Source organism: Emys orbicularis, chromosome 3 (genome assembly GCF_028017835.1).
Source record: "Emys orbicularis isolate rEmyOrb1 chromosome 3, rEmyOrb1.hap1, whole genome shotgun sequence".
In the NCBI taxonomy this organism is placed as follows: domain Eukaryota; kingdom Metazoa; phylum Chordata; order Testudines; family Emydidae; genus Emys; species Emys orbicularis.
Genome location: NC_088685.1, coordinates 130125701 through 130137775, shown reverse-complemented (window position 1 = coordinate 130137775; position 12075 = coordinate 130125701).

Sequence of the window (12075 nt, the reverse complement as noted above, 5' to 3'; positions counted from 1 at the left end):
CAGCACTTCCTCCTCTTACATGGAGAGGGGAGATCTGCCCATGTAGGGTCCCCTCCAAGCACATAATACTAAAGGCCTCCCTTCTTTTTAGTAAGGTGTTTGTTAATTTGGACCTTTTCGCTGCAAGGTGCTGAATGCCCTACAGTCTCAGACATCAAGGATCAGGTCCTTTGAGCCAAGAACCCTCAATTTTCAGTGCCTTCAAAGAGTGCCTTCAAAGAGTGCCCTGTGATTTTCAGGAATCAGACCTTTTGTGTCTTATTCATTGTAACTAATAATTTGCTATATAATTGTAAGCAGAGTCAGGATAAGCTCTACCCTGACATCTGGTGGTGAATTATGGCGAGGGTGGAAAAGAACTTCAGGGGCTGATCTTGTTTGCATAGGCACACCCACCCGCCTAGCCTGGGACAACAACAACTGAAAGTGGTTACTTTTGCTGGTGTGGGATCCCCAGTTTCTCTGTTATTGGGGCAGGAAGAATAAAGAGTTGTTACCGTGATTCTGTGAATCAAGGCCAGTGGAACTGTTGTATGACAGAGGGACTCACCAGTAACTAAATAGCACTTGCTAGACAAGGGGCATGGGTTACAAAACCCAGTGAATTGAGAGAGGTTGGGGATAGGTATGTATGCCTGATGGTATGGGACCCTTTTGAGGGCCTGGAACACCAATTGCACTACCCTCTCTCCACTGTTGAATAGCAGAGCTAAGTTTGCTTCCATTAGGAGTCTAGCTAGAAGTTGCTGAACTGAATTCACTTTGGGCCAATGGTGCACCAGCACTGGGGCTCCCCTACTACAAGCTGAAATCACTAAAAGAGCTAAAATTTCTGAGCTGAGATCACTGAGTGCTGTGTTAACCAGTGGGGGAGCCTGAAGATATATTACTAAGCAGCTGGCAGAGCCGAGCAGTTTGTGGGACGGTTGGAGTGGCCCATGGAACAGTGAGCGGAGCGGCACAGAGCGGAGCTGAGCCATTTGCAGGGGCAGCTGGAGCAGTTCATGGGACGGCGAGTGGAGTGGAGTGGAGTGGCTGGCAGAGCTGAGCAGTTTGTGGGACGGTTGGAGCGGCCCACGGAACAGGGAGCAGAGCGGAGCAGTTTGCGGGGACGGCTGAAGGAGAGGAGCGGAGCGGCGCGGCTGGTACAGCGGAGCCATTCATGGTAAAGGCTGCAGTAGAACTCCACGGAGAGGTGGGGCAGTCGGCCTTGGACCACGTAAGGTACCCCTTAACATCCCGTGTGCCCCCCCCCATTTCCGCCCAGGCTGGGGGGGTAAAACTCTGCAGATAAACTTTTGAACTCTGGGGCGGCACTGACCAGGGACAGAGACTTTGGGGTTGTTGGACTTTGGGGTGATTGGACTTAAGACCCTGAGGGGAAAAGGACACTGCCAAACTTACTTGGAGGTGGGTCTTTTGCTCATGGTTTGTGTTATGAATCCTGTTTGTGGTGTTTCCCCAACATAATGCTGCATTGTTTCCCTCCTTTATTAAAAGGCTTTTGCTACACTCAGACTCCATGCTTGCGAGAGGGGAAGTATTGCCTCCTAGAGGCGCCCGGGGGGTGGTATGTAATTGTCCCAGGTCACTGGGTGGGGGCTCGAGCTGGTTTTGCATTGCGTTATTGAAACGGAACCCCTAGATACTGAACCCGGCCCTTGTTGCTGCCAACTCTGAGAGACAGAAGGGTTACATTTTTGGGGGCTCGTCCGGGATGTTAAGGGGCACCTTACGTGGTCCGAGGCCGATTTCTAAGGTGCTCACACCCAAATGCCTGGGAGTGCCTAACAAATATAATTGAATCAAGATTTACAAATCGTCTGCACGGCCTAATTTATTGAGTGTCCAATCTGGCAAAAATATTAATCCATCCGGAACCTTACACTTATTCTGCAGTTGAAAATTCACCTTATTGTGTAATTCATTTCTTGACTGGGGCTGAAAAATGTGCACAGCACAGATTACATTTTCTTCTTCCTTGATCCAGACAAAGTAACCTATCCCATAACAATATCAGACAGCAGAAGATTTTACCTTCTTGAATGCTTAATCACCCAGGGTGCTGTCCCATGCATAAGGTGAAGTATTTGACAGTGTCTCCCTTCCATTGAAGCCTCAGAATCTATGGTGATTCTTGCTCCAGGTGAGCACACCAGTGAAGGGGTTAAAAACAATGATCAGCATACATTTAAAAAAAAAAAAAAAAAAGCTTTATCAATTTTCATTGGTGAGAGTTGGAAACCTGCAGCTATCTGTTTTGCCTTGCGACAGCTAACATCAGGTCTTCAATCTAAAGTACTTATATGCAGCTCCCCTTACTATAGGAACTGAACACTTCACAATCTCTAATGTAATTAGCCCCACAACATCACTGTGAAGTAGGGAAATGCTGTCATCATTTTTACAGAGTGGGAATTGAGACACTAAGCACTTTGCCCAAGGTCATACAAGAAGCCTGTCACCAATGAAAGATTTGAACCCAGGTCTTGGGTGGCCCAGGCTAACATCCTAACCCATGGACCATCCTTTCTGCTTGAGAGGGATCATCTGCTGTTTTGTACATAACCCAGCAATTGCCCAGCCAGTGGGTATATCCTAGTCTACATTACACTCTGCAGTCTTATCCTTGTGCCTCCAAACATCATTTCTAAAGCAGATCAGTGGAATGATGGGAAGATGCTTGTGCTATCCCTGCCCTGTCTGTCTTTCATGAGCTCTAGAGCCATTTAAAAAAACAAAAAGAGCCAAAGAAGAGTAAGAGGTTATTCTGAACATCTGAAGCATGAGGGAGAAAGCAAGACATCCCACTGCATCTGCAATTAGAAAAAGCCTGCCCTACAGGAGCCAGTTTAAAAAGTAGGTGAATTAACCCTTCTTCCCCCGGGTGGGACACTGGACAGCCTATTCACCGAAGACTGAACCCTCCTGAGAGATGTGGGTTTCAGCAGATAAAATAGGGAGTGTTGCACACCCGGACTGTATCTCAGATGAGCACAAAAATCCGTAACACTCAGATGAAACATTTCAGCTTGCAAGTCTATGCTAACAGAACAGGAAATTTTGCAGCAAATAAAAAGAAGAGTACTGGGGAGTAGTGGGCTACTGCATTTCCCTTTGACTTCCGGAGACCTGAGGTTACCATAGCCTTACCTGGATCATAGGTAGAAGTGAATTTGATGGGTGTCATTGGGGATCATGGTGGATAATCAGCTGAAAATGACCCCAAAAGGGCTAATGCTATCCTGGGATGCATAAACAGGAGAATCTCAAGTAGGAGCTTGAGACTAGTGTGACTGCTGCTGGAATGGTGTGTGCAGTTCTGGTGTCCACAGTTCAAGATGGATACTGATAAACTGGACAGGGTTCAGAGAAAAGCCATGAGAATGATTAAAGGATTAGAAAACCAGCCTTACAGTGATAAACTAAATATATTGAGCTCCTCGAGTCTAACAAAGAGAAGTGTAAGGGATGAATTGATTAGTGACTCTGTAAGTACCTACATGGGAAATGAATATTTGCTAATGGGCTCTTGAATCTAGCAGAGACAGGCATAATGTAATCCAATGACTGGAAGTTGAACCTATACAGATTCAGACTGGAAATAAGATATAAATTTTATCCATGAGAGTAACTAACCATAGGAACAATTTACTGGCGTCATGGTGGAGTCTCCATCACCAACAATTTTTAAATCAATCACAGAACCGTAGAAATATAAGACTGGAAGAGACCTTTAGAGATTATCAAGTCCAGCCCCCTGTGCTGAGGCAGGACCGAGTAAACCTTAGCCATCTCTGACAGGTGTTTGTCCAACCTGTTCTTAAAAACTTCCAATGAGAGGATGCCACAACCTCCCTTGGAAGCCTATTCCAACCTATCCTTATAGTTAGAACATCTAATCTAAATCTCCCATATTGCAGATTAAGCCCATTACTACTTGTCCTACCTTCACTAGACATGAAGAACAATTGATCACCATTTTCTTTGTCGCAGCCCTGAATATATTTGAAGATTGTTACCGGGTTAAAAAACACACACACACACACATCTTCTTTTCTCAAAACTGAAAATACCCATTTTTTAACCTTTCTTAATAGTTCAGGTTTTTTAAAATTTATACCATTTTTGTTACTCTCCTTTGGACTCTCCAGTTTGTCCACACTTTTCCTAAAGTATGATGCTGCCCAGAATTGGACACAGTACTCCAGCTGAGGGCTGGAGTAGAGTGCGACAATTAGCCCCCATGTCTTACATGCAACACACCTCTTTATAAACTGCAGAATTATATTAGTCTCAGGACTGGATGTTTTTCTAAAATATATGCCTAAAAATTATTTTGGGGAAGTTCTATGGCCAGTGTTAGTCAGAAGGTCAGATTAGATGATCACAATGGTCCCTTCTGGCATTGGAATCTATGAATTCTAGTGCTGTTTGTCCACAGAGCCAATGATCTGGCAAAGTTCAAAAGGACTAGCAGTCTGTGCTGAAGAAATCGGAAGTATCAGAAGGTGTTGCGGGTCCAGATTGTAGCATCATGGCTTACCTGTGAGGAGAGGGCTCAGAGTGCCTGCCACACTGTGCCTCATGCCAAACAGTGAATCACATTTTCCCTTTCATTTACCTCAGATGATGGGGTGGAAAACAAGACAATGTAAGAGTTCTATGACTGAATTGATATAATGAACTTTAATAGAAGATGGAAAATAACTACATATACTAGACATTGCTCAACAATGATGTTCTGCCAATATTTTAACAAGGGCTTTCTGGGGTGGGGGAGGGAATCCCGGTAACGTGATGAGCCTCATATAACAAGAGTAACTAAAGGAGAAAAGAGGGTTAGGGAATAGGAAAACCATCGAATTGTTTCTCCATTTAAACAAAATATGTTCTCTGGTAACCATAACTAAGGAGAGAAACAACACCATGTGGCAAACATATATTAAACTGCTCTCAGCTGGAAATGTTTATGCTTTGTTTCTGAAAACAGTTCTGAAAACTAAGAATTTTGATAGTCTAACAGTATTCAGCTTGTCTCACTACCTGTGGGGGGAGGCAGGAGGTGTAGATCTTGAGAATCTGTAGTATCCTCTTCTGGGATTTTTTTTAAAATGTTTCCTGTTTGATGCAATCTGGTGCATTCCAAAGACAAAACATTTGTACTTCAAAATATTTTGAGCTACAGGGGATTTGTTTTCTACACTAGAGATGATTTTGTGTCCAAAGGGACACAAATTTTTCCCACTCTTCTCTGAAATTCAGTGGCAGAATTTTAACAAAGGGATCCTAACAACCTTCTTTGGCACAGCAGCATTGATAAAACCAGGGTCAGGTGGTAGGTGGGTTGGCATCGTGTATGGGGACTGCAAAAGAATGTTCTAGCTTCTTAAGGAGCAAGCAACTGAACAGTCAGGAGAATAGATGTAGCCTGAGCTGAAAATCATGACCTGGATATGAACTTTCCCAATGCTTAAGGGTATTTGCAATTGGGGAATTTGGTTCAGGTCAATCTCTAGTCAGGAGTGATGGTTCCTTAAATAAATTGAGAGAGCGCATATTGGATCTTTCTCATGAATGCCTGCCATAGGCGCACGTCTTCTGAACATGATACAGTAATTCCTGGGAGAACTTTAAAAATCTGGTCCTTAAAAGGCATAGGATAGACACCTACCAGTCATAGCCGCAGCAGCTGCATTGGCAGCACTATCCTGCCACCTACTGGTGCATATGATGAGGTGACAGCTTTAGTTCAAGTAAATCTGAAAATGACTACAGGGTCATCAATACTTTTATTAGTAGTAGTTATTTGTATTGTGGTGGACCTAGAAGTCCCAGTCGTAGACCAGGGACTCTATAGTAGTAGGTGCTGTTCTAAAACAATCCCTGCCCGAAACAGCATTAAAAGTAATAGATGGTGATGCCCCAGACCTGAAGAAGACCTCTGTGTGACTCAAAAGCTTGTCTCTTTTACCAAGAGAAGTTGGTCCAATAAAAGATATTACCTCACCTACCTTGTCTCTCTTAAAACTAACAGTCCTTTTTAATTCTTTTCTTGCTTGTCATTTTAATCTTTTGGGTTTTCCAGATTGTGAGAGGGAAATGGCATCAGAGTAGGGAATGAGGAGGCCATTACAAACAGAAATTTAGCTCTAGCACAAAGAGAAGGTGTCTATCAAGTGTCAAGTAGCCATCGAAAAATATTCATATGGGAACAGATTATTCACCATCTGCCATGCCTGTCAGCAGTGTGCAGTTCAGCTGGGACGTTTCTGAGCTATTTGTTTAACAGGAGGTGGGAGCTGATCCAATAATTTATTCATTCATGTTTTAGAGTTCTTAAAATTCACCGAATAAATTTAAAAATTCCTGAATTTCAAATCACTTTATATCAGACCCAAACAATATGAATCATACGTGATTCATTTGCCTACCTTCACATACTATATGCTAAATATACATATTTAAATTGCATTTCTACAGTGGAAATTGACTGTGCAGATGTGGCACCAGCAGATCTACTGCCTTGGTGAAATCCTGGGCCAATGAAGTCAATGACAAAACTCCCTTTTGACTTCAATGGGGCCAGGATTTCACCCCAAGTGAATACACACACACACACACCAAGGTTAGTTTAGCAGTATCTCAAAATTGTAACTGGGGCATTGTAACTCACCTTAACTGCACGTGTGCTCATTAATTACTTTTGGAAATGCCCATGAGCCCTCTGCTATGGCTACCTGGTGAGTTAATGAAATCCTGCTCCAGCAGGTACTTCAGAGCTTTTTCCTGGGATGTGCACTGTAAAGTGTGCATGGATCCTTCATCCTGAAATTGTAGCCTGTTAATTACAAGCTGTGATTGGCCAACAGCATGAGGCTGCCTCACAGTCCCAGCAACGAACACAATAGCTATTCACTAGAAATGCCCAGTTAGCCCGGAATGGTATGCTAAGTTACGGGCTATCCATACAATTGGAAAAAATAGCTTGATAGAAAAATGAGTAAAATACAGATGACTATATGGATGTTAGGGGTTTATACTGCCATTCATCATTGTAGGATCTGAGTGCCTTCCATCTAAATATATATATATAGTATACAATAGACTAAACTACAGTGTTTTTCTACAACTATTGTGTGAAGTATTATTTGAGCCAGAATGATCTAGAACAGGATTAATCATAGGGTTACCATCTTTCAGGTTCCCAAAAGAGGACACTGCCAGGAGGGGAAGGAGTATTTGTGGGGTGGGGTATTTGTGGGGTGCTGGAGGAGTGTTTGTACTGGGAGGAGTATTTGGGGGGTGCTGGAGGGGATACTCTCCAGCCTCACTCTGGAGGTGTGGGGCAGTGTCACTCCCTGTCATGGTGGCTGGTGCAGGCCCAGGACACAGCACCAACCAATCCATCAGCGTCTCTCTGCCTCTCCCACTCCCCAGGGTCAGGAGCAGGGGCCTCAGTGGGCAGGACCCGGCAGCTGCGGATGCAGGGGAGGGACCAATCGGGGCACAGAGATGGCTCTTTCTGAGCTGCAACTTGTGCTCTGCAAAAATCCCAGACATTTCCTCTTATTTGAAAAATCCACCCAGACAGAGGGCAGGGGATCAAAAAAGAGGAAATGTCCAGGAAAACCCACACATATGGTAACCCTAAAAGAGACCAAAACCTGAAATCCTTAATCACTCCTCCCTCAACCAGATTTCCATCAATTTTTCAATGAAAGTTTGGCCTGAGTAAGGACTGAACAAACCCGGGGCCCAAGTCTACCCCCTTTACTTACATGAAGTACTTGCTCACTCCTCAAGTAGTGCCATGAATTTCAAAGGTGTTGTTGTGGAGGAATTTACTGCACAATGGGAGTGTGGTTGGCAGAGCTGGCCCTTGAGGGAGGACTTCAAGAGTTGGTCTGATACAAATAACACTATCAGTGTCTAGTGCTAGATTGTGCCAGGTGTAGGAGATGGTGTGGAGCTGCACTGCTCCATTCTGCCTCCAAGAGGTGTGCAAGGGAGGACACCAATTAGTCCCCTTCTTTACAAGAGTCAGCACACAACTCTGCTGGCCAGTGGGAGGGAACAGTGCAGGGGAGGGAAGCAGAGCCATGTTTCCATCTATTCTCAGCCATTTAAGGAGCCCAGGGTCAAATTCTCAAAGGTATTTAGGTGCCTAACTATGCAGATAGGCATCTAGGCCCATAGCCCCAAGTTATTACGTTAGGTACCTTGGAAGATCTGGGACCTACCAGGATTTTCAAAAGTGCCGAAATAGGTTAGATGCCTAACTCCCAATCCAATGTAAGTAGGTTAAGTGCCTAACTTTGACTGGTACTTAGGTGCTTTTGAAAATCCCACTAGATGCTATCTGGAACTTTAGATGCACAAATGCCTTTGCACATCTTCCCCTATGGGCCCCCCAAGGAAGTAATTAGAGAATGATCCTATGATCCCCTGAGCACAAGGAAAGCAGTTTTGGCCAGCCCTTGCCTACTCTGTATGTGGGTGGGAGCCCCTATCAGGGGCATCATTTGCTATGCGGCAAGGGGGACAGTTGCATCCCCATACTTTTCATAGGTCTATATGCTCCATTTTTTGCCATGCCCAGACTTTGAAGGATAGAATATAATCACATATCATGTTCTACATGCTGACATAACTTTCCCCCTCCCCCCAGAATTCTTCTGAAATGAAGCCTCTGGTGGCTCTTTACTCTCTCTTCCCCCGACTGTGCACAAACAGAACGGCCAACTTCCAAGCAGAATCTTGCCCTTAATAGCCTAATTTTCATTTGAGTCTAGTCACAATAACTGTTATACTGAATACAAGCTGCCCTTTTGTAGATCCTTCTCCACTTGGACCACAAATAAGTGGAAGAGGATTTTTTAAGAGAGGTTTCTTTCATTCTAATTTACTCACCTTTTTTGAAGAGGAGCTTTTTTGCTTTTGAACTGATTCCTAAAGTTCCTGGTAGTAATCAGCCTGTGTTTGCACCAAGCCAATAACACACAGTGAATATCAAGTTGGCTTTCCTCTCTGATTTAAGATGAATTTTTCAATGTTTAATTTATCTTGAATTGTCTGGGCATTTGCAACATAATTGATGCAGCCACTGCTCCCACTCCACGATGTTGTTTTTAATCAACACAATTTAAGTTAAATGTGTAAGGTGGCTTATGATGACTGCTGCAAGCTGTGCTCTTCAATTAGGCAAACATCCTGTTGTAATGGGAGCAGCCTCATGAGGAAAATTCCACAGCAATGAACTGGGGGCAGAGCTCTGAAAAGCACTAGTTTGGCCTCTCACTTGATTCCAATAAGGCTAAAAAGCTCTAAAGAGACCCCAGATATGAGGCAGAAGGCAGCTGCCAAGCTTGTTTATGTTTATGTTGGTGTATGCATTTTCAGTGAAGAGCATCTCAATACCCACTGCTACAGAAAGCTGAGATTTACAGTATGCCTGCAATGTGCAAGCTCCGACCTGCATTAAATTGCTCCTAATACAATGCCTTCCAGGAGGTAGAGGTGACTTTCCATGCTCCTTGTAGGCAAGCAAAGCAGAGTGCTTGGGTCCGAAACAATAGGTGTATTTGCCACTGGTGTTAGTAATGGGCCAGATTCACAAAGGGATTTAAGTGCCTAACCGCAGATTTACAAAACAAGTAACACTAAGAAGATAGACTAAGAAAATACCCAGACTTTGCATCACTGATTTTCCCTCCAACAGGAAATCAATCTGCAAGGCTCTGACATCTGCAACCACCTGACAAAGGGGCAACAATGCATTCAACTACTAACCACACAAGCCCCTACCTTTATAAGTGCATTCTCACTGTTGTAACTCCTATATGATGGCTGTTCATTGGGTATGTGAAATGATTTGGTGGTCCCAGCCCATTTCCTAGGTTTCTAATGTGAACAGTTGTCCACATTAGAAAACCACCATCATAGAGAAAATGAAGACAGGCATGGAGAGCTAAGTTCCCTGTAAGCTGCGCGGCCATGCAGCAGGCTATCAAGGGCCATGCAAGCAGGGAGAGGCGCCTCTCCCTTGGCCCCAGCCCCGGCCGCGGAGCTGCCATGGCCTGGAAAAGGTGCCCAGCCCCAGGCTGCTGCAGTGAGAGAGGGCTGGGGAGAGTCCTCTCCCCACCACCACCTGCACCCCAAACTTTTCATCCCTGGCCCCACCCCAGAGCCTGCACCCCCAACCAGAGCCCTCATCCCCCCCTCACTCCCCAACCCTCTGCCCCAGCCCTGACCCCCTCCCACACTCTGAACCCCTCGGCCCCACCCTCGCTACACATCACCTCCATATTGGTGCACATAACAAAATTCATTCCGCACATGGATGTAAAAAATTAGAGGGAACATTGATGGAGAGTGAACTGCCTTCAGCCCTAGAGATGATCCCTCCAGGTCAGTGCAGAGGCACAATAGTAGGGCAGAGTGGGGAAGCTTGCACTCCCATTGTCCTGGTCTTTGGATATATAATAGAACTTCCCCTGCTACAAATGTTATTTCACCCCTTTCACAAGCTCTAAAGAAGAAGAAAGAGAGCTATGTAGATGGACCCTTGGTGCCTATGGCAAAGCTGAAGTGCAGAACCTGCTGCTGTAATAAGGCCAAAGTCTAGACTGAGCTGGTCTTTCAGACCAACAAGAGGTGAAGGAAGAATGTATTGAGACTTGATACTGAACTCTGTTTGCTGCTGAAATAGTCTCTGAGAGTTAACCCCAGGAGCTCTCTCCAACGTCCTAGATTTCACTATAGCAGTTGCTCAGAGCAAGGAAATAGAATTTGACAAACAAAAGAAAAGCTGTAAAAAGTATAAAAGAGCTTTCCATGTTAGCAGAAGATCAAACATTTTCATTTCACTAAGTCTTCTGGAAAACATCCAGCAGCCTTTGATTCCAGCAGTTATAGCTCTGCACTTTCATGCATTTGTGTCCTAACGGTTTTTAGGTTGTGGTTTTTTTTAACTAATGATATTGCCAGATATCTATTTAATTGACCCTGCAGGGTATGAAACTGACTGAACATTTCAGAGAAGCAGCCAAGTCTGACATGGTCTCACAAAATAAGTGAGTTTGCCATTGCCTGGACATATAAGTCTTGTGCATTGGAGCTTGACCAAAGCACAAGCAGGAATCTGATAGCCAGTGAAATACCCTGTAGTTAATGGGCATGTAATCTAAGGAGCCGTTACAAGATTAGGTATCAATTACTATTACACTTTGTTGCATTGAGACATGCTTTTGGTTCAAAGACATGCTTTATACTAGGATCCTCTTTTAACAGGACTGGTCTGAGGCGTATAAATGGAGACATTCTCTCTGTATCAAGAAGCCCTTATTTTCTCTTACTGACAGAGGTTCAACTGTGACCTTTTTTGGCCCCTGTTCCTGTCTCCTCCCAGTTTTTCCCTCAAGGAACTAACTAGCTGTTTGAAGTTGGGAAATCATCAGTTCATTTGGTTCCAGTTAGGCCTAACTGGAATTTTAACATCACTTGCAAATGCTTCTAGCAGAGCTGAAGCTTGAAGAGTGTTTTCAACAAAGACCAAATCTCATCTTAAATCCCTAGCCCAAAGCAAATTGGCCACTCTGATCACAGCCTCTGTTTTGATACAAATGTCCATCTGTGAGTTGCACAGACAGGCCTTGTAAAAGCTCTGCTGACCTTGGTAAGCGTTTAGAATGTTTCATACTTCATGTTAGTCAATAAGTTATCAGCTGCTAAATTTTGACAGGGCTCCTTTTTTGTCCTTTCAGAACCATCAGAATGATATGCATTTCTCAAAGCTGCTAAGTTGTTTTTAGTGTTCTTATAGCCATATTGGTCCCATGGTATGAGAGAGACAATGTAGTGAGGTAATAATCTTTTATTGGACAAACTTCTGTTGGTGTAAGGTACAAGCTTTTGCACTTCATAGAGCTCTTCTTCAGGTCTGGGGAAGGAAACCAGAGTGTCTGAGCTAAATACAAGTTGAGACACACTCTTAAGCATAAGGGTTTAATACATTGTGGGAGACCACTTAAAATGAAGTAGGCAATTCAAGTCTAGATTGTTAAGCGTAAGGGG